The sequence below is a fragment of the Sparus aurata genome, chromosome 15, assembly GCF_900880675.1.
Source record: "Sparus aurata chromosome 15, fSpaAur1.1, whole genome shotgun sequence".
Classification (NCBI taxonomy): Eukaryota; Metazoa; Chordata; class Actinopteri; order Spariformes; family Sparidae; genus Sparus; species Sparus aurata.
In genome coordinates, this window is record NC_044201.1 from 14,549,267 (window position 1) to 14,555,266 (window position 6,000).

A 6,000-nucleotide genomic window follows, 5' to 3' on the forward strand; every position below is an offset into this window, starting at 1 on the left:
TTTTCATTTGGAGGGGCTTTTACTCCACGGTTCCCCTAAAGCCTTCAAGATTAACCTGGTGACCCTCAAATATTAGCTTCAAATGACTTTAGGGAGATGGGGCAGTAGCTGGAGGATGCAAGAAGAACACTTCTTCTTCACTTGTGTATGTATTGAATTGACTGTGAAGGGCAAATGTTGAGAAACACTTCGCAGAATTGTCAGAAGACAGAACCTGGAGTCTGGCTGTGTGACACACTGATGAACTGCTGGGGTAGCCTGACATCTTGGTGGTCACAGTGATTTTTTTCACTCTGATCCCGCTGTTCCTTCCTGTCCTTCCCCGTCCTCCTCTGCGTCCTTTCGTCCTAGCCCTGTCCTCCCTCGTCTAGCCATCTGGTGGGGCCTGGTGTGTTTGCACAAGGCTCGGTCCTCTGGAATGTCAACATGAGGTTTTGTGTGAAGCCAGAGGAGCCCACACTCACTGGAGATAAGACCCCACCAACCCCGGGAGAGGAGGAGGGGTCAGAGGGTGAGAGGCTGGTGGGCGTAGTTAGAGGGTGACTTAAAGTTTAACAAAGCTGCCAAGTGACCGCTATACCCACCGCTTAATCCTCGACATAACACTCTCCCCTCACTGAAGTCTAGCTCGACCCAGCAAATGAGGCTGAGAGAAGGGAACCAGAATCTCATTATCGGGTTGGAGACATCTGTCTGCCAGGGTACCTACCCAAAGTTAATCTCCCTGCATTTAAAGCCAATATACCTCTAAAGTCTTTGCTGTTGACCAATGGGGTCTGAGTGTGTTTCTGTCAAGGCTGCGCTCCCCAACCTACCATTTACATTGAGTAGCAGATAATGAATGGTTCATCGCTAGGTCAGTGCTCATGAGAGGGAGGGGTCTACTTCTGTTTGATTAAGGGCTTGCAAGGCACCGTGTCTGGTTCTGCATGGAAGGATAAACAAGTCGAGTGTGTGTTTGCGTGTGAGGGCTGTTGTGGATGTGTATGTGTGTGTGGTTTGTTGCTCTGTGGGATCTTCTAAACATTCGCTAATGGCGCAATTGTGTCTGAGTGATCGTAATTCACAGAATCCACTCGCAGTTAGTTTATGTGCTGACTCTGCTGTGTCTTAAGGTCTGAGGTAACGGCTCTTGGAGTGCAATCAGTGGAAAAAGAAGGGCTGGAGCTGAATTGTTTAGAGGAGGATAACGGGGCGGAATCGCCAGAACTCAAGAGCTGACATCTTCGAACCGAGTGTCAGACTGCGTTTGTTTGTCGACTAAGCAGGAGACGGGAACAATGTGCCCCATTTTTTAGCGTTTAGTAAGATTTAAGTAGGTTAAATATTGCACACACTGGGGATCTATACACACAGAATCTCACATTACAAAAATAATGCTGAGGTCTAAAAGAGTACATTTGTTACAGTAGGCTTACATGGCAGGTTTTACAGCTCTGGGTGTGTTCTACAAGTCAGCTTAGTCATAACGTTGCCTGCCTGGTGATGCCAATCACAACACTCACCCCATCGGTCAGCCCTATTCCCCCATGTCTTGTCTTGCAGTGATGATGTCACCGGTGACATCAAAAGCCATAAACCCTGACACATGTTAATGATGTCCTGCCAAGGTGTCAAACACGGGTTTTCCGATGGCAATATTTTTTATTCTGTGCACAAACAGAATCATGTAGGAGAGATTTATTTGGGCTTATGACCCAGTGAGTGACTAAGGCAAAGGCAAAGGTGTGTTTTATAAGAAGCTGAGCTAACAGCAGCTTACTAGTGCACTGTAATAAGAGAGAGAGTGTTAAAAAATGATGCAGCAGGGGTGGAGATATCCTGATCTTATATGAGTTAAGCCTCAAAAACCTGTCCAGTCTCACGCCAAATATACCTGCCTATCCACCAGAGGACTACCAAGTGTCACGTTTGGCCTAGGGGCATAAAGTCAGTGAAAGGAGGTGGTTGGGGTTGGACAGGTCTGACTCAGCGGATGTAGACTGCTGGTATAAGCCTGCCATTGGGCAATGATTTCAGGCCATATTCCCCACATATCTACTATCTGCCTGTAGCTGTTTTTTCCCTGTGGCTAAAAGAAACAGAGACAACCTCAGAGATAGCAACTTACACGCCGAAAAAAGCAAATTCTTTTAACACTAAACTGGCCGCTAGCAGCTGTTGCCTTATCTTTTCCCAACATGCAAAACAAGTTCCCACTGACACTATTTTGAAGTGGTATGATTTCTACATTCGAAGTTTAGCCCCATCCAAGGTGACTGTGATTGGCTTAAAGAAATATGGACAAGGCAACATTTTCCCCAACAGCAAAATGATAATTGGTGCAGCCAGACTTTTCTCCAGAGCTGACACTGTGGCTCTGGCTTTGTCAGACCAGGGTTAGACAGATGACTTTCAGCCAGGAGTCCAGGGTTCTTAGCCTGTGTGGTGCCAATAGTCAATAATGACTGGTTTTAAAGGAATGATATGTAAGAATTTTAGTTGAAATCATTTAAAGAATAACTCAAATTAGCAACACAAGGTAATAAGAAATTACAGCTTTGACATTAGGATGTCATTCTAACTAGCTAGCCAAAGCTTCTTTGCTAGTGGTGTAATCAACAATACTCCCTCGTCCCCTGTCTCCCAGTCCGCACCACTAGCTGCAGGGCTAATGGAGCTAACTAGGTAATAGCAGCTACACTTAGCAGCAGTTGGCGATCACTCTGGTCATATGCTGCCCTATGTTTGTTTTAAGTATGAGCTCAACAGGTGGCTGATTCTTACATATCGCACTTTCAAGGAAGTAATCATTCTGAGTCAAGTTTTGGTGCCACTATTTTGAAAATGTTTTCGGATGGTCCATATTTATTAGTGCTGACTTGACCACGGAATGAGACCATGTTGTTTCCATGGTTATGCGAGGCCAACCGTGACAGTGACACTGTGGATTGGCAGGTCTATTACATGACTTGCTGGGTCTGTCATTGTCAGCCCTCCCTGCCCGGTACACACCGACATCTTTTAAACTTTCACCAGTTTACAGGATTTTCCGTTAAAGATTTGTAGATTCAACAAGATCGAGACACCCAGATAATGTCACCTGAGTAAATTTCCCAGACTTCAGAAAGCTTCAACCCTTTTCACAAGCTAAAAACTACTCCATGTGGTAAGATGATTTTGACATATATTCAGTGAAGTGCCCCTTCAATTGAATACATGTTCATGGTTTTTAAATGAGTTCATTTCATTATGCCTTAAAAGTGGTAGTATTCTTCATGAACAAAATGTCTATTCACAGTTTTTATTCACATAAAGTGGGATTAAGTCATGATTGAAGTTATTTATTCATCCGTTTTTCTCTCCTGCTTCCTTCACTGACAGCTGTGTTTGCACCTGAACAAGCCAAGGTCACAGCAGAGAGCCTCCGCAGTTTATTTACATAATTGCTTTTCTTCGTGTTACTGCACTTTGGAATCACATATTAAATGTGTCCGAGAGAAGTACATAATAGCAAACAACCATACCGGAGGCCAAGTTTACAGACAAACTGCAGCTCTCCCCTCACACAGCTGAACTGAGAGTGCAGTATATTACTGACAGGAGGACAGAAAGGTGGCTGTTAGTGCGTCGCTGACAGTAAAAAGTCCGTTGCCTCCTCTGGCCTCCGTGTCAGCAGACAGACTGGATGGAGATATATGGCAATGTACACGCAGGACAGTTAACCACTCCAGCACTGTTACTGTCATGAGTAAACACAGGCCCAGGCCAATAAAAAAACGCTTGTAAAAGAAAAAGAGTGCCCATAAATGATGTTTAATTGAAACTGTGCAGGAGGGCAGTTCGTCAGAGCTATGGCTCCCAGGGGTCCGCACAAACACACATACACTCACACTGGCGCTGGGGGGAAGGAAAGCAGGAGGAGGAAGAGGAGGAGGGGGAGGAAGAGCAGGAAGTTGAAGACGGGAGGTTAGGATTGATTGAAAAGGGAGGTTAGGATTGTTTTGGTCTCCAAAAGTGAGAGTACAAATGCACGATTCAGAGCCAAAGTTGCTTCCTTAGGAGGCATTAAAAGTTTGATATTGCACATGCAGTCATTTTGAATAAGATGAATGCTTTCCTGGTTACATACCATAACGCGACGATCTCCCAACACTGCTAGGTGTAACCTTATACTGAATAAAGCTCCCCACCGGAGCTCAGGAGTAAAGTTTGTGCATATTCAGCTGCAAATGTTGGCGCCCATCTCTGTCAGGTGGTCTGTTTTCACAATCTCAATGACGAATGATCACCATGACAATGCCATGGTGACAGATGGGGGTATAAATCACATGGGAAATAAATCACCACCAAGACACCCCCCCCCCCCCCCCACCTGCATCACTCTTTCCAGCTAACAAGAAGTCCACTGTTCCTGTGGATGCCAACACAGCTCCTTTCCCTTCACCCCCCTCTGCTCAATTTGTCAATTTCAAATATGCTTTCAACGTTTTGTTGGTTCTTCTCTGTCTGTGTTTGTGTCTCCCTACTCTCGCCCCACCCCACACACTCTTTTTTTCTGGTTATTCACATTTCCCCCGGTTTACTCACTCCTCTCTGAAGTAAATGTCTCCAGTGATTGTGTGCTGCTGAAAGTTTTGGGGGCAGGTAAAGGGAAACTTCTCCCTCTTTCTCATTCTCTACAGTTAGGAGGTGATTAAATAAAAGTGAGCAGTGAGTGACATGCCTCCATACCTGACTGTCGGCTCAGAAAACAACAAGAACCCACTCTGTCCTGCCCGGGCACGACTGGATAATTATAGCCTCAGACTTAATCACTTACCTCAAAGCCCTTTAGTTCTACAGCGTCTTGCCCCAGTGCCTGTCTTTCTCTTTTTCAGGTTTGCCGCCACCTGCCAATAGTGAAGTGTTGCAATGTTATGGATTGTTACGTTTTTCAGTCAGAGACAATGATGGGTGTGTTGCGGTTGAGGCAGTTCGTGCATGCACAGCGCGGGGGAAACAGTTCAAGGTGTGCTTCAGGCTTCAGCTCAGACGCACTGTGAGTTTTGGGTTCACTTGCAGGTTAGCATCCATCTCCTCCAGGCCGCGGACACATTTGTCCATTTCTCACTTTTTCCAGGAAAGACTTTGGGCTCTTGAGTGAGTTAGAGCTGCTGCAGTGAGTCTCACTCCGTGTCATGGATCAATGTGATCGATACTACATTGCTGCTGTGCTTCAACACCCTCCGACAACTAAACTTTTCTATATTTTTATGTTTTTATATGCTCTTTATAAAGTGATTAAAGGAAAACTTCACCCAAAACTGAAAATTCACTAATTGTCTGCTCACAGCAATGCCGATGGAAAGTCTGGTAAAGTTTTGTAGTCCACCAAACATTTCGGGATCTTCACCACAAAGCAGTGTCGCAGCATTCTCCTAAACAGCTGAAGAAGACCAGAACTTGTTTCGAAACATAAAAAAACAGATTTTCCTTTTTGGGTGAACTTTTCCTTTAAAGTTTGGTCTTCTCCATCTGTCCCAGCTGGGAACATATGAATCCGTAGGTTGAACCTCAGCCCATTTCTGCTGTGAATACACTCCCTCCCAGGCTCCATGAGGTGGCTGGCCCCTGGCTGAGCAGTGAGAGGGGGGGGAGCAAAGGAGAGAGGGCCCCTGAAAAGGTGCTTTGTGCTAGTTTAGAAGGGCCCGAGGCTTTAGCCTGTCAGAGGTTGTGGTTCTAGGCCGGCAGCCAGGCCTTCAGACCCTCTCGCTGGCACGGAATGAACTACCATCTGGAGTGACGGGCCCTTCCTGAACTGCTCCGTGAGCTGCCCAGAGCCAGGCCGCGCTGAGCTGGTTAGCCAGGCTGAGACACACCACAGAGGGCTGCAAAAATAAACCATTTGGTGCTTCGCTGAAATTCCTTGGCTGCCGAGCTTTAACTCTGAAGATGATTCCCATGGGAGAGCAGCGGAGTGGCCTCACACTGAGCAGCTAGTGCAGGACAGAACTAGAAAACCTCACCGCATAGACCTCT